The sequence below is a fragment of the Myotis brandtii genome, unplaced genomic scaffold, assembly GCF_000412655.1.
Source record: "Myotis brandtii unplaced genomic scaffold, ASM41265v1 scaffold53, whole genome shotgun sequence".
NCBI classification, from domain to species: Eukaryota; Metazoa; Chordata; class Mammalia; order Chiroptera; family Vespertilionidae; genus Myotis; species Myotis brandtii.
This window is the reverse complement of record NW_005369942.1, coordinates 8664941-8683055: the sequence shown is the minus strand read 5'-3', so window position 1 is coordinate 8683055 and position 18115 is coordinate 8664941.

Below are 18115 nucleotides of genomic sequence, written 5' to 3'. Positions count from 1 at the left end.
GGGAAATCCCACCTACACAGAGTGGCTGGGGGCGGGGGCGAAGCCCGCCTCAGTGGGTTTTGCTCCCTTCTCTGCTTTCCTCCAGCCACAGTAAGCCCTATTCTTGCAGGAATCTTCCTGCAATGGGCCTCTAGTCTATATTATAAAAACCCAGTGGCCCTAACGCTGTAACAACCAAAGACCGGTCACCAGGAGGCTGCGTGTGCGCGGTGAGGCATGTGCGGTGAGGCTTGCGTGGGTGGGTGGGGACTTGACTCTTCTAGGTCCTGCGGCGTGGGGGGACTCAGGGGAGTCCCGCAGTGCCGGCGAGGTCTGGGGTCCCGGGTCTCCCGCAATTTCCCGCGTTGGGTCACTAGTATCGACATAAAATAATCATACAAAGATCTATGTTGACTACTCATAATAGCATTGTGCCCTAAACTGGAAATAAGCAAATGTCTATCAACAATTGTGTTATAGTCATATGCTGCAATAATAGTCAGCAATACAAAGGAATAAATTATTAATTGGTAAAACAACAATAAATGTTAATACCGTTATGCTGAATGAAAAGAGCAAAACCCAAAATAGTGCATATTACATGATTACAATTATATAAAATTCTGACCATACACTTGATCTGTACTGCGGGTAGCAGATGAGTGGCTGCATGGTTGCCTACAACAAGGAACGGGAACTTGGGGAGGTAAGGGAGAACTTTGGTGGTGTTTATGTGTGCATAGATTTATCCAAACTCATTGAACCCTCACTGTAAAATATGTCCTATAATTTCATATAGTCCTATAATGTTCATATATTTTCTTTAACAATATTGATTTTAAGACAAGAAAAAGAATAATTAGAGACAGAGCAGACTTCTACTTCCAATCAAGACATTGTAAAAGGCACCGTATTTAGTCTTCTGCCTACAACTAAGAAAATGGGCAAAATATCTAAAATTCGAGTTATTGAGCAATAGACAATGAAAAAAAAATGATTCCTGAGAGATGGAGAACAAAGAGGGTGAGCTCTGAAATTGACCCACTTGCTGTCTTGAGAAGGTGTGCTGGCCACAGCACTGCAAGCGAACCCACGCTCTCCCTGAGTGAAGAGAACCGAGCAGAGAAAATTCTAGAGATCTACAGAGGGTCCTCTTCAGTATTCAGTTGAGTCTGATCAGAATATATATGTGAGGAAACTACCTGAGTGACTGTTCCTAAGAGTCAGAGTGAAGACTTCTGTAATTACAAGGCATCAAGTAGTATATTAAGAAGGGCTTGGCTTTAGCGGTAGGAAAACATTTCCCTGAGATGAAACCCTGCTCAGATACTGCCTGACAAAGCTTGAAAGCAAGACCTATGAGGTGCAGACTGTTTCCAAATAACAAATTGCATCCAAGTACAATGTTCAATAACGTTAATGGAAATACAAAAAAAGACAGCATCTGCCAACGTAAAATTCCCAGTGTCAGATACCCAACAGGCAATTATCAGGCATACAAAGAAGCAGGGAAATACAGTACTGAGTAAGAATAAAAATCCATCCATAGAGAAATAACAAAAGTGATAGAATTGTTAGACAAGCACATTAAAATAATTATAACTATGCTTCACATGTTTAAGAAGTTGTCACTTGTCCTGTGAAATTGTCTTTGTCTCCCTCCTCTGCATCACTTCCTACACTCCCATGTGCACATAATTCTACTGTTTCATTGTACAAACTCTGGGGCATTGTTTACACATGTGTTTTATTCCAAAGACTGTAATTGCCTTGTGTACAGTACTGTACATAGCATATTTTAGGTACTTAATACATATTTGTTAGATTGGAATTAATTAAATTATGTAGAATCCAGTTAGTTGTAATGATATTTGAACAGAAATGAACAGTGTTCAGAAATGCAGATGGAGACAAAATGGATGTCAGAGGGGTAGCATTTGAAAACATGGCAGTATTTGATAATTCAGGGGATATTGACCCTCAGAAGCTGAACTTGACAAAACATGTATAATGTTACCAGAACTAAGCAAATCAGAAAAAGAGTTAGATGTGGAAGCAAATGATGAATTCTGATTTGATTGGTTCTCTTTGAAAAGCTAGCTCAACAATTAACTTTTGGAAGAAAGTCATATTTTAGATTTCATGTTAGCTATGTAACAGAGTTTGCTTAATTCACTTCAATGCAATGGTTAAGGCAATGATTAAGAAATAAGTGGAAGACTTAAAAACCAGGCAAATAAGATGAGAAAACATATAAACTTATATGAAAATGACATTTGTTTCCATCTGTTCTCTATTGGGAAACTGTTAAGAACTACTACGCCTGTGCTCTGAGTGTGTTCACATATGTGTGTGTGCTTATTAAGGCAGTAACGGAGCAGCATAATGCTTTGCATTATGCCTTTGCTTTTTATAAATTTCCTTTATGCTTATTTAATGCATATGTTTTTATTCTTTCAATGATCAAAACACTTTTGTGGTAATTAAGATCATGCCAGACTTCAGGCAGTACAGAATGAGGAAAGCTCTCAAAGCATGCTGTGATATTTGCTAAAAGGTAAATTTTCCTTTTCTGTACTATCTCCATTCTCAGTAATGCATGGAAGGGGTGTGTCTTTCTGTATTTCTGTGCAAATAGGACTAGTGAGAGAAGAATTTGCAACTAAAATATTACTGATAATTTATATCTATTCTTTTTTTAAATATATATTTTATTGATTTTTTACAGAGAGGAAGGGAGAAGGATAGAGAGTTAGAAACATTGATGAGAGAGAAACATCGATCAGCTGCCTCCTGCACCCTCCCTATTGGGGATGTGCCCACAACCAAGGTACATGCCCTTGACCGGAATCGAATATATTCTCTCTCTCTCTCTCTCTCTCTCTCTCTCTCTCTCTCTCTCTCTCTCTCTCTCTCTTCCCTCCATAGCTCCTTATTAAGTTTATTATTTAAAATGTTGTTCATTCAACAACTGGAAATAACAGACACAAGAACAAGCATGTGAGCATTGAAATCCAAGCTCTAACATCACTACCTGTCTGCCCAATGAGAGACCTGTTAACCTTTCTAAACTGCAGTAATCTAATCTCAAAAGTATTTATGTCATAGGCTAGGTATAAAGCTAAGTGAAGCTACACAGTTTGGAAGATAAGTCAAGGACATTTTCTTATCATAGTTTTAGAAACATATCAGCCATTCCGGTCACTACATGTTAAAACGAATGAATATATGGTTGTGATGATTTCAGTCTCAAAACATAATAAAAGTATCTTCAGTAAATTTCAGTGTATTAGTCCTGCTTCAATAATTCAGTTTATTAGTCCTGCTCCAATTTTGAAAAGAGCTGATCAATGAAAAAAGAGGCAAACACTGAGAGAAACCAAATGAGCAAACATGGTATTTATTTTAGAAGCTCAGTTCTGTTATGTTAAGATGGCTTTTAAAAAGAATTGTGTGGAAAAAACTATCCTTTGTTTTAAGCTTTACAATTTACTTTAAGAAATGAGTAGAAAAAGAAGAAGTACTTTCAAGGTTAAAAAATGTATGGAAGAGGTAGATTTTCAGAATTCAAAATAATTCTTGTTGGGTCCTGGGTTTTCATTGTTGTTGTTGGTTTTTGTTGTTGTTGGTTTTTTAATCTTATTAGGGACAAAGAGAAGGTATATACTGAGCTATTTAGTTTTACTTTGCTTGATTTATAAATTTTTTTGTGATTTTCATTTAACATGGAGGATTTCTTGTTACATATTCCCATAGAAATTATTAAGATAATGCTGTATATTTGGAGTGAAATAGCAAAGGTTGTTAATTGGTCAATGTTGATAGTTTATTTTCATAAATCATGACCCCATTAACTAAATATTCTCTTCCTAAATAACAGCAATTTTAGACCTAAATTATCTAAATAATTGACTCAATTTTTCATTTTAGCTTGGCATTGTACACTCAACCTTTGACTTAAAGATGAATATGAGCTTTTGTAAATTTAGCTGACATTACTAAATTACTTATTTTCTTAATGATTTTTATCTAATTAGAGTCTTAATCTGAAATAACTTCTTTCCCTTAACCCCAGGCAAGTCACTGCTGGCTTCATGCTTTAAATTCCAAAATATACATGAGATATCAGTGAGATGTTGGCTGACTTACTAGAACTCAATTGGAAAAATGCAAAACGACTTTTTTCAAAAATAAAATAAGGTGGCTAAGAATTGTGTTCTCTTTGAATGGACTGAAATTCAAAGAAATTTAAAGAGTTTGTTTCAATGGCATTTGTGTCCATTGGTTTATTACTGTAACATCATTGGATCTTTAATAAATGTATAAGAGCAAACAAATAACAAAACATGAGATATCAGTGAGATGTTGGCTGACTTACTAGAACTCAATTGGAAAAATGCAAAACGACTTTTTTCAAAAATAAAATAAGGTGGCTAAGAATTGTGTTCTCTTTGAATGGACTGAAATTCAAAGAAATTTAAAGAGTTTGTTTCAATGGCATTTGTGTCCATGAGTTGGTTTATTACTGTAACATCATTGGATCTTTAATAAATGTATAAGAGCAAACAAATAACAAAATTATGTTTTTTATTATTTATTTTCCCCCAAAAACAAACCACTTGATCTTTGCATTTGTTTGCTGTTTTCAATTGATTTTTTAGTCCCTGCCTTAAATGGTTTTGTTATCCTCCAGGGGAATGGGAGGGGGTGCTCTTTCCTGCTGTTTTATGGGTAGTGAGCACTCCCACTGACAGACAGCAGTGATTAGTCAGAACAACAATACATATACTATGATGAGGACTTTCCCAGACAACAAAAAGGACTTGGAATTTTCAGTTATCTGGAGCTTGAGCTTGAGTTCCTAGTTCTTCCTCTCACCAATTTTTCCCTTGTGGTAAGATCCGTAGAAAATGAACTCCTATTTGATGAATTGCGTCATTTTTGCATTTGTGGTATATGCAATACATTTTATTCATATTTTTTAAATGACTGACCTTATCTGGGGGCTCTTAAGGGTCTTTGTCTCTGGTGGTTTGTGGATCACCTACCTATCGCACAACTCCCTGGGGTGGCTGGAAATATGCAGATTCTACCCTACCTGACCCAAGCTGCGAGCTAAATTTGGGGTCTGGATGAGGAATTTTCATTTATAAAAATAAAAAGCAATTCTTTCAGCTTCTAAAGACTAAGAAAAGTTATATATATATATAAATATTCAAATGCAAAGTAAGTATAGAGTCAACTTTTAATTTTCCATGTAAGCTTACTTTGCATTTGAATTAATATGTGTTACGTAAAGAATTTCAGTAATGTTTGTCATTTCAATTAACTTTATATTAATCAAGAGACCTGAGAAGACTTTTCTTACCCACTAATCACTGAAGTTCAAAGCCATTCTGGAAAGGTAGTTGGAGTCTATATTTGTACCCTAGGGCTGCTGTAACAAAATACCACAAACTAGGAAAACAGAGCAAGGTAGAACAGAACAAAGGTGCCTTAAGCAACAGAAATTTATTCTTTCAGTTTTGGTGGATAGAAGACCATAATTCAGGTGTTATGGATCAGTGTACCCCCTGCCCTGAAATTCATAGGTTCAAACCCTAGCACCCAATGTGATGGTATTACTTCTTTTGGCAAGTAGTTAGGGTTAGTTGAAATCATGAGGGTGGAGCCCTCACAAATGGGATTAGTGCCCTTACAAGAGTCATGAGGAATTCACTTCCTCTCTCTCTCTCTAGTCCCCACTGAGACAGACAATAAACATGTGTTGTTTTAAGCCATCCAGTTTGTTATATCAGTCCCAGAAAGTGAATACATTATTCTAAAAAATTCCCATAGTTCTGACTACCATCTCCTTCCTACCTTCTCTTTTCTTTCCCAAATAAATTAATTCCAAACAGAAATGTAAAAAAAAAAAAAAAGTGGTAATAGAACTGTGAAGCCCTAATATAAGATAGGTACAAGAAGCCCCTGAGTGTTTTCAAATGGGGGTTGTCATGACAAACTCGTGGTTTCAGATATATATGTTTGAAACTGATCATACTTTAAAAATGGATTATTTAAGTAAAAGCAGATGCATTGTGAAAAGAATGAAGGGAAGGAGGGAGAAAGGAAGGAAAATCCAAATCACAACAAAATGAAGAAATAAAGTTTCCCAAACAAATAGTAATAAAATACAAAGCAATAATGGTGACGAAATTAGAAATAAGAATGGCATAAAATTGATTTGAGAAAAAATTTAAAATAATTGACAAAATTTGATCACAAAACATACATATTTACAATCATCTAGGAAATAGAAGGGGTAAAGTTAACCAAATTTGGGGTATGCCAAATTTGAGTGAGAAAAGACAGCTTGGCTAACAATGCACTATAGCCATTTGTAAGGAGTTTATTTGGATGAGATACAGTGGAGAAAATAAAAAGTAATATTTTGATTTGGAGGACGTAAGGTCAGCTGGGTGTACCAACTAGATACTGGCTTCAGAGGGTAGTTACACAGACCTGGAAATCAGAGGTGGGAGTGGCACAGGAGTTGGCAGTCCCTGCAGAGTGAAAGGCTAAGTCATCCTGCCCCGTGCAGTCCTTGGTTCAGCATCTTAGACTCTGATTCCCAACCTCATGCTTTTAGAGTGGCTTCTAGTGCCCCAGTTTTCTCATCCCAATTCTGGGCAGGAGGAAGGATAAAAAGGAGGAAGCATACTGGGCATGCCAGTCCTGTCAATATTTCAAATCTTTTTTCCAGGGATGGCATCCAACCACTCCCCTTCATATGACCTACCTGCCAAGGAGGAGGGGTAACTAGGTGTCAGTGGGGCAGAGGAGAGGAAGTAATTGGTAGTCTCTGCTGCTGGGACATCCCTGCTTGTTCAGTTTATTTAATCATTGAAATATGATCTACTTCTGGCTCTTTGCCAATGGACTAGCTCCAGTGCTTTAAATATTTTTCTTTTCAGACATTAAGAGGAAGCCTGTAGAATCAAGCTAGTAAATCATGGAGTACAGTAATTTTTTGTCTAAACATTTGCTTGTTTATATGCCTTTGTGTATATTTCTGCTTTCTGAAGAGTGATAGAAATCATTTCTGTCGTCTGTTGTCAGAGTCTGCATTTCTATTGCATCTCATGTTAACATGGAAAATTAAAAGTTGACTCTATACTAAAGCTGTGAATATAATTATTTTACCTGTGACTATTCTACTTATAAACACACAACAGTAAAAGCAAGCAGTGACTTTTCAAAATGGGCATCATTTGCTTGTTTTGTTCAGAATATTATGAGAGAGCACAGTATCCTAAATAATATGGCAATTACAGTAAATTATTTAATCTCCCATTATACTAGTACAGAAATATTTTCTCTTTTACATATTTTTAAATTCAAGGAAACAATAGTCTACTCAGCATTCACTGAAAATATTTATTTAATTCTTTTTGATGCCAGACATTATGCTCAACTCTAAAGACAGATTCAGTGACAAATAAAACAAATTTAAATTCAAGACTTTTCAAAAAGAAGTTGCACCAGGGAAAGTTATTTTATCCACGGGTCCTCACACATATATATATTTGTTCGCAATGTTCTTGGGGCAATGTAATCAGCTATAAAGGGGGAGATGGCGTGGTGTGGAGGTAAAAGGTGCCGAGTCCTATTCATATTGGTCTGGACCACCCATTTAGCCTGTGATTTCAGACTGGGAGGTGGTGTGTGTCAGGAAGAATGGACCCTCCCACAGAAAGTGACTAAAGCTAAAAAAATAATAATAATAATAACAGTCCATTTGGAAAGTACTTTCAGAACTATTTTCTAATGCCGAGGTCAGTGGTTTGCCCTGAAGCTCATAATTCTTGCTCTGTTTAAAATAATGTCCTGTCTGTTATTCCTCGTGTTGCTTCCCAGGAGCACTTTTAACTCTCATCCAATTTTCCTTGATGTCGTGTAGTTTCAAGGGGCATGTTAGCAAATGCTCAGAAACGTTATAACCACATTTGGAACTGACCGAGTTGGCACAAGGAGTAAGATAATGAGACAAGTGCAGTTTCATAGCCGTCTGCCTCCAACCTCCTACTCACTGAAATTTAATTCAAAGGGATAGTCTTAAAACATACATATGTAAAAGTGTTCCTTTGTCAGAAGTGTGAAGTCCTTAAAAACACATTTAAAATTTAAGCAATTAACTTATCTATTTGAATTAAGTGTAATATCTTTGTCTTATAAGTATAAGTAAGCATATGTCGTATATAAGTCAAATGCATGTCTTATATAAGTAAAAAGACCAGGGTGATGCTAAGATTTTAATGTATTTTCAATTCTTAAAAAACACTGTGACTGAAATCTTATTAAAGTTTCCAAATATAGGGAATATTATTTTATCAATTTTGTAGTTAATGTCATGTATATAAGAACACAGATTCAATGTGATAACATATATATAGCAAAATATGTTGTAATTCAAAGGTCCAAAAATTTGATTTCTTTTTTTTAAAATACATTTTATTGATTTTTTACAGAGAGGAAAAGAGAGGGATAGAGAGTTAGAAACATCGATGAGAGATGTGAGAGACAAACATCGATCAGCTGCCTCCTGCACACCTCCTACTAGGGATGTGCCCGCAATCAAGGTACATGCCCTTGACCGGAATCCAACCTGGGACCTTTCAGTCCTTTCAGTCCTTTCAGTCCACAGGCCGACACTCTATCCACTGAGCCAAACTGGTTAGGGCAATAAAATATATTCTAAAGACAAATATGTTACTGATTTTCTTTGGTTGTTAGGAATGGTAATGTTGAAGGGAACCTACTTTTGTTACTACAAAACTGCACACAGGAAGAAATTTAGTCTTCAGTAATGAAGCAACTAAAACCTGTCAGACAAATTTCCTGGGATTTTAAGAGCTTTTAGTTAGTGCATCAAATTACTATTACCCAATTACATGACTTTTTATTGCTTCATCAAAAGGAAAACGGATACTAAATAGTATAAAGGACAAAGTAGGTCAAGTATAATGGTAATGAAATCTAAACACAAAACACAACTGTTTGGGTCTTTAAATTTCAAAACCAGAAAACTCCTCCATCCATCTCTTCACCTCCTCTGAACTGAAATAAATAGCTCACATAATAAATGGAGTCACATTATAATGTCATCTCTTAATTAGCATTTGTCCTCAGGTTAATTGTACATTAAAAAACAAAGAAATAAGGGAATGCTAATCTTTATAAGGTTTTAAAACTTATTGACCAAATAATTTTCAAATTAAATTTAAAAACCACATTAATCTAGAAAAGACCATTTCTTAATAGCACATATCTACTTGACAGAATTTAATTAATATTGAATAGTATCTCAGGATCAGTTAATTGCTGACTCTGGGGCCTTGAAACATAAAAGAAAAAGCAGGAAATCCTTTGTCTAAAATTATATTTGAAAATGTACTGTTGTTTAGAAATTGCCTAAATTTAAAGGGTCCAGGAGAATTTCTTCAGGTTAAATGACATGTTTTTAATTTCATTGCATCACCCAGACTAAATTTATTCATAGGAGATTTATTTGCAAAAGATTGATTAGATAAAATTGTTCTTAGAGGCAGTAGTTACTTGCTACTCTCAATTCATTTGAAGAAATTCAGTAGTGATGAGGTAAAAGGGACAATTCGGGAGACTCTCCCGGGATCTTCAGGTTAATGGCTGCGGTGAATGAGGCAAATTTGGTCTCAGGTCAACATGGGACTCTCAGGTCTTTGGTGAGAGGACTTCCTGGCCTCAACCAAGGGGAGGAGGTGGGGATGGGAAAACACACAAGCAAACACTCGGAAAAAAAAAACATATTGTGAAAGCTTTCAGAAAAAAAAATAAGTAAAATATACTTTTAAAATATTATAGGGCAATAATTCTCCAGAACACAAGAGAAAAGATCAATGTAAAGAGGAGAACAGGAGACACGGGGAGACACAATCAGTGCAGTGTGAGTCAAACCAGGCGTCATTCTCCCACTTGCCTAGATCACAAAGACTGTGGGGTGGGCGGGGGTGGGGCAGGTTTTTTCATCATGGGCCTCATGAAGTCCTAGAAGTATAAAGTAAAATGAGTTTTCCTGATTTACATTTATCCAAGAGGCTACATAGGCATCCAATTTTGTTTTGCTTTTCAGGAGCATATGTAACACATGGTACAAGGTGAAAATAAAGAAAATAAAATGAAAAAGATTAAAAAATATCATTTTTTTTGCATGTATGCTTGGGCCTTAATATAGCTGCCTCCCTTCAGTGTTGTTTCCTTCATGCAAGGGGCAATAGTCAGAAACATCTAAGAATATTGGAGAATAAACACTGCAGATAATAACCACTTAGTTGATAAATTCAAATTCCTAAGATGGATGGATATAGGACTAAGAAATTGATATTTATGTTTTTATAGAAGTAGAGGGTGTAAGGGAATAAGCCAGACCCAAATGAGGTGAAAAATTTATGTCTCGTGTACCTTATTCTCTGTAACTGATTTTAGTGGTGATTTCTTTGCTTCTTAATTTCCACATAGAAAACCTATTCTATATAATAAAAGGCTAATATGCAAATCTACTGAACGGCAGGATGACCGGTCACTATGATGCACACTGACCACCAGGGGGCAGATGTTCAACACAGGAGCTGCCCCCTGGTGGTCAGTGCTCCCCACAGGGGGGAGTGTTGCTCAACCAGAGGCTGGGCTCACAGCTGGCAAGCACAGCAGCGGTGGTGGGAGGGAGCTTCTCCTGCCTCAGCGGCAGTGCTAGGGATGTCCAACTGATGGCTTAGGCCAGTGGTTGGCAAACTCATTAATCAACAGAGCCAAATATTAACAGTACAACAATTGAAATTTCTTTTGAGAGCCAAATTTTTTAAACTTAAACTATATAGGTAGGTACATCATTATTAACTTAATTAGAGTACTCCTAAGGCTTAGGAAGAGCCACACTCAAGGGGCCAAAGAGCAGCATGTGGCTCTCGAGCCGCAGTTTGCCGACCACTGGCTTAGGCCCTTGGGCTCCTGAACTGCGAGAGGGCGCAGGCTGGGCTGAGGGACCCCTGAGTGCATGAATTTCATGCCCAGGGCCTCTAGTTTCATTCAGAAAAGAATTCTTAGACCCTAATTGTCATGGGCTTTATGTAAAGGAGGACAAAAGGCAGTCAAGGAGAACCATGGTTGACATATGTCACAATAGATGAAGATGACAATGTCATGCAGAATGAAGTTTGCAGGAACTGACTTATTTAATACTAAATAATAAGTACAGTTAACAGCTTTTAAGGAAGGGGGGGGCCAGGAGATAAATCTTAATAATCTATTTTACAAGTTCACTGGAACTTTTAAATGTTAGGAAACACTAGTCTCTATAAATACTAAGGTGTAGATTTTAACTACTTTTAAAACGCAATTTACATTCAGTGAAGATTCTTTGTTAGTTGAAGTCACATCTGTATAATTCAGGTAAAATTAAGATTTGGTAAATAATAGCTGCTATCTATCTATCAAGTGTGCACCAGGTACCAGGAATGGTTCTAAGTGTTTTACATGTATTAACTCATTTAATTCTCAGGACAAACATATGCATTTTAGGATGAGGAAACCAGACAGAGCAAGACAAAGTAACACACCTGAATCACACAGTTAGAAAGACCCAGTGTTGAGAATAGAGTAGCCAGAATGGCCCCAGTGTATGGTTAGACATTGCCTGATGTTGCCTCTAAAGTAACTATTTGATTAATCTCATTTTTGTAGATAACCAATTTATTTTCCACATCCACTTATTTTTATTGATTTCAGAGAGGAAGAGAGAAGGAGAGAGAGACAGAAACATCAATGATGAGAAAGAATCATTGATCGGCTGCCTCCTGTACTCTCCCCGTTGGGAATGGAACACGCAACCCGGGCATATGCCCCGACCTGGAATCAAACCAAGACCTCCTGGCTCATAGGTCAATGCTCAACCACTGAGCCATGCCAGAAGGGCTTGCACATCCATTTCTATCATCCCAAAGCATCTGGATTTCAATTTTATAATGTTAAAGATATGTTTGAATGTAATGTAATCATTTTATTACTACAAGCTCAGTAATACACGGTTCCCTGATTTCACTCATTTTCCCTCTTCTATTTTAACAACTTTGTGACTCATGGTGATAAGTACAGGTCTTTTTTAGCTTTTCTCCCTTCACCATCTACTCAATAGTCACTGGTACTTATTGCAAAAGATATTTTCCTAGTCTTGAATTACAGACAAGGGTAGTTCATAATGTCCCCCTTGATTCTGACATTTTCCACCTCTTTACCTTTTGAGAAGCACTGGATTAATTCAACCACCTGGCTCCTCTGCTCCTGGACCTGCCCCCGTGTTGTTGGACTCCACTAGAAGGAACCAGGTAATCTTGCAGATTGGAATCATAGTAAGTTTACAGTGGCCAAACTCAGCAGTAAGGTAACCGCAACTGCTTGGCAATCCTGTTACCTTTGTCTTATCTGCCCTATTTCCCATTCCCCTCAGCAATTAGTCCAGCCCTTCTTCCTTGTCCACCTCACTCTATCAATTACTTCTGTTCTGTGCTCTATTTTTAAGTTTTGCTAAGCACACGTATTCCACAGAAGCACACCTACACCCATACAAACATATAAAAAGTTGAAAAACTCGTACACATATATGAATAAATTTTTACATATTCACGTATGTGCATACATATATGTATGTATGTTCAACTTTTGACACAGTGAACTTCAGCCACCTTGTAAAAAGGCTTCCATCCCTTTTTAATTTATTTTTTATTTTTATTGATTTCAGAGAGGAAGGGAGAGGAAGAGAGAGATAGAAACATTAATGTTGAGAGGGAATCATTGGCTGCTTCCTGCACACCCCCTACTGGGGATCGAGCCTGCAACCTGGGCATATGTACTTGACCGGAATTGAACCTGGGACCCTTGAGTCTGCACACCAACACTCTATACACTGAGCCAAACCAGCTAGGGCTTCCATCCCTTTATTTCCAAATTCCTTTATAGTCTTTTCAGCCACTTCTCAGTTTCTTTTGTCAATGCTTCCTTTTCTCAAATGATGAAGCTCCTCAGGACTATACTTAAACTTCATGGCTTCCTTATGAATCTGTATTTAAGCCTCAAGTCTTTTTGCTCTAAATTGAAAAGGAAAATGAGGGGTCTTGCAACCTAGTTCAGTATCTGGTTAAAACTGCAGTCTTACTTCCCCACTCTGACTGTCTTGGGTGGAGCTTTGGAGCATGCCCCCAAGGCCCCGCCAAGACTGACTTGAGCAGACTGTGGGAACCCTTAAGGGACGCCACAGGAGGAGATATATAGGTCAGAGCCTCTCCACAAGTTCAGTTCAAGCTTTGGATCCAGAATTCCCCTGGACTAGCAAATCTGTGAAATAAAGGTTAAACTTTCCTCCCTCGATCACTGGCTGATGGTTCTCCCATGCATTCTGCCACAAATAAGACATGTTAAACTATTGTCCTGAAATGGGCTTTAAGGAAGCAATACAATTTCTGCAGCTGTATATTTAATTTTGTATCTATGTACCTACTTCTGCAGAGGAGACCCGGGATTTTCAAATCAGACTGTGACTCGAAGTTGATGAATTATTGTTCTAAAACACGTTGCCTCTGCATTTTTATCTTGGCCTCTTAATCTCATCGCTGCTGGTGTGTTAATGACTTCTACATTTATTTTCCAATGTGGACTTCCACCCTGAGCTATACCTGTGGCAACTAAATATTTTCACCTCTATATCTTATAGGCACCTTAAACTGAACAAGCCCCAAACTGAATTTATTAATTTTATTAATGAACCTAGAACACGGTATATTCCTGTCCACTGAGTCATAAGATCAAGGTGCCTTCACCTGGGGGGTGGGCAACAAAGGACCTCTCACGTGCTTCCGCAAGGCTCCTGCACAGCCCCACCCTATGTCATGGGACGGTAGCCCTGTTCCTGCTTTTCTTCCCCACATTGATGATATAATGTTCACATATGAAGACTTGCCTCTGCTATAGGACACTCCATATAGGCTTTGCTGAAGATCTGCAAGAGAGAGGATGGGCTGTAAACCCACAGAAAATTCAAGGCCCAGGCAGTGCTGTCAAGTTTTGGGGAGTCCTTTGGTGGGGTAAGATGCATGTTGTCCCAGAAGCTGGGATTGATAAGGTGTAAGCCTATCTTACCTGCAAGAACCTGAAGGATGTACAAGCCCTTATAGGGATTTGGGGGTTTGGGAAGACTTTTATTCTCCACCTGGCATAGAGCCTCTGTCCCTTACACCACCTGGGAAAGAAAAGATGTATGTGGGACTGGGGATCAGAGCAGGCAAAAGTGCTAGTGAAACAGACTAAAGCTCTGGGCATCTCCCATGAAGAGCTGCCATTTGAGTTAGATGTGTCTGTGACTCTGGAAGGTATAAGCTGGGCACTTGGCAGAGATAACTGAGGGAGCGAGTACCCCAAGGATTTTGGTCCCAGCTTTGGAAGGGGGCAAAAACTCTATATACCCCCATAAAGCAACAGCTCCTAGCAGTGCACACAGCACCTCCAGGTAGAGCCTCTCACGGAGGAACAGCATATCCTGGTATCACCAGGTGGATTGAGAATATGTTCATCGATCACCTCTGCCAGACTCAATCTCCCACTGTGACCAAGTGGCATAACTATCAGCTGCAGAGGAGCACGCTGTCCACCATCTCATTGTCTCTAGAAATGGGGGCACTACCAGGTCCTATAGTGTATGTGGATCCTCCAAATGCCTGCACCCCTTATCCTGTGGGATCCCCTGAGGCCTGTAGAGAGGGAGCAGGGGAAATTCCTGCTGGTGCCTGGTATATAGATGGGTCTAGTCCTGCAATCCAGCCACATGGACTACAGTCACTATTCAGCCCAACACTGACACCATCTGGATGGAAACAGGAAGGAACTGTAGCAGCCAGTGGGCTGAAGTCTGTAGTTTGGCTAGTGATCTACTCAATGAGCCCTGGCCATGAACTCTTTACACTGACAGTTGGACTGTCCTAAAGGGATTGACCCTATAGTTTGAACAATGGGAAGCCAAGAAATGAATGACCATGAATAAGCCCTTGCATGGGGGTCAAGATATGTGGAAAGACATTCGGGTCCACCTGCAAGTACCCGAGATAGTTCTCACCATTTTCTACATCCGGGCTCATAAAGCACTGACACCCCCTGGTGATCAGGAAGCTGGTGCCCTAGCCCTGGTATGAGATCTAGCAGCTGACCCTTGAGTAGATATAGTAGGTTGGGTGCACAAAAGGAGTGGCCACCATGGTGCCTGGATGGAATTGCGTGCTGCCAAAGATGCTGGATTGCCCTTGAAATACAGTGATTTTTTCTTTACTTGTTAAGGTATTATATATGTGTCCTTATCCCCCCCATTGTCCCCCACCCCCCACACACACTTGCTCTCACTCCTGATGTCTGCATCCATTGGTTAGGCTTATATGCATGCAGTGACTTTTTAATGCAGAACAGCATGTTCTGTGTGTGCTGAACAATGCCCAAGGCAACTGGCAAAGGAGCTTGGGACCATCCACCAGAGTTCCCAACAGTTGAGGGATTGGCAAGTTGATTATACTGGCCCCTCCCTACAAGTGAGGATTCCAAATATGCTCGGTTTGTGCAGATACCATGTTTGGCTTAACCCAAGCTCTCCTGCCACTGTGCAAACCAGGCTGTCACCATTAGGGGATTAGAGACACTGAGTACTTGTATGGATATGGGGGGTACATTGCATAGATAACAATATGCAAGACTGGGCAGAAGAACATGACTGAATTGAGGTTCCATCTCCTCTAAAACCAACAGGCAGTAGGGTTGGTATAAAGAAAGAATGGAATATTAAAGCTGCAGATCAATTTACTAACAAGTAAAACCATCTTGGCCTATGGACTGAAATACTGTCCTAGGCTTTAATACATTTGAATGATCAACCAGAAGGGCATATTGTCCCATAGTTCAGTCTGGGGACTCCTGCTGAGACACCCAACCCTGTGAAGGTATGGAAGTCACAGGAGGCTGTCATTGCCCTGACTCACTGAGGGTCAATGTGTTATGCTGCTGAGAACACCGAGCCCCATCATGCCTGGGAGGAGGTAGGCACCAGAATCTGCAATGGGAAGGCCCTCTGGGATGGTAAGTTACTTTGAACGCCTGGGTGAGGGGGAACTACTCAGTCTCCACTGGGATCCTGTTTTCCTGATGCCAGCCAGTTCCTATTGAAACACATTATACCTGGGGAACGGGAACATGCACCATTAAAAGAGGGGAAAAGGTAGGGGTCCTGGGCTGGCATATCCCATTCTCAGTCCATCTCCTCATGCCTGACAGTGCTGACTCCCCCAGCCAAAAGGGATAGTACCCTCGACCTGGTCAGATTCCTAAAGCTGTAGCCACATTCATATCTAAGGATCAGGCCACTTGTGTACTTTTCATAGAAGGGAAAGACATTCCCATACAAGTTCCTACTGAATATCTGTCTTTTCAATTTCAGACTAACAATTAAAGTTTATTCTATTGCTAGTACATTAGAAATTTCTGTTACTAGATCTATTCAATCACAGATTAGGTAATTATTTGACCAACACATAGTAGAACGGATTCCAGCAGAGGCTAATTAGTAAAACTAAAAGACCGTTCCCTTGGAAAAATAAAATTCTACATATCAAGTGTCTCACATAAAAGTGAAATTTAAGATTCTTTTTCTTGGGGGAAAATATGATTCATTTATTTTTTTTCTTATTTGTCTTTAATAAAAATGAATTGATATGCACAATTAAAAGTAGAGTGAATACTATTATTTTGAGGTTAGCATAATAAAGATTAGTAAGAAGACTTGTCCAAAGGTTCTTTTGTGTTTTTTCTTTCTATTCTTGCCTTCACTATAGATTGAGAGAAGCCTCTGGCTCATTCACTAGACAAATTAAAGCCATTTTAGAGGGAGTGTAAGTGCCAATTCAAACCAGAATTGGAGATAAACTTAAATGTATTTTCATCATTTTATTTTATCTTTCTCCTGTGAATTTTCAAGCTGTTACTTAACAGTTTCTTGAGTTTCACTAGCCTGTTTTAAAGTCTGAGGTAATACAGAAAACTAAAAATTTTAGAAGGGCCATTTGGAATGTTCCTTTAACTATAAAGGATTTTAATATGGTATCATATTTCATTTGAGATTTTTTTCTTTAAAAAAATATGATAATCAACCATCAGAAAGTGGAAAAAAATTAATTTATCTATCTTGTTCAGGTATAGAATAAGAACAAGCTTCGTGTGTCCAAGACATATAAGCAAACAGATTAATTATGGACTGTTCATTTTAATCCTGTTTTCAGGTGATTTTACTAAGGATGCCCCAGTGTTTACTACAGCCTTTTAATAAAACATTTTTGAATGAATATGATGCACGAAATCAATAGACGAATGCCATTCCTCACTGTCCTGGGATGTGTAGGTGCCTGGCTGCAGCCCACTGGGGTCAGAGGAAGGATGCAGGCAGCTGGGTCAGATAACCAAGGGTGAGCCTGTCTCAGATGACCAGGCCCAGTTTGTGGGTGCAAATAAATTGAGGCAAACTGAGAAGCAATTGAGCTTCTGTTTATGCTTTAGTTCAGTCTCCTTTAGACTTTCTGAGAATAAAACCTCTATTTAGAATGGTAGTTAAGAGTATACATTTTGGCGTCCTAAAGTCTTGTTTCTTTTCTCTGTTTCTCACATCTACTGCACACTCTAGGGAGGTGTTGGTTCAAATGTAGCAGTGGATGTCTCCTGGTGATGTCTGATGGACCTCCACCAGTCACCTTTACCTGGGCATCTTCACCTGTCTTCAGGGGACACTGTGTGCCCCTATGGCCTTTCATGTCTCACTAGGGCCACTGGGGATAAACTGTTTTTTGATTTCCCATGTCCTCTTTCCAACAATGCAGACTTTTCATACCCCCACCTGGTTTTACAGCAGTGCTATTCGCGTTCTGGCAGCCTACCCAATATTGTTGCTAGACAACTTTTTAAAGTTTTTATAATCAGAAGAGTTTAAGGAGATTGAACTCAAGGGTAAACATGAGCACAAACAGCATGCTGACCCAGTAACCCCCTT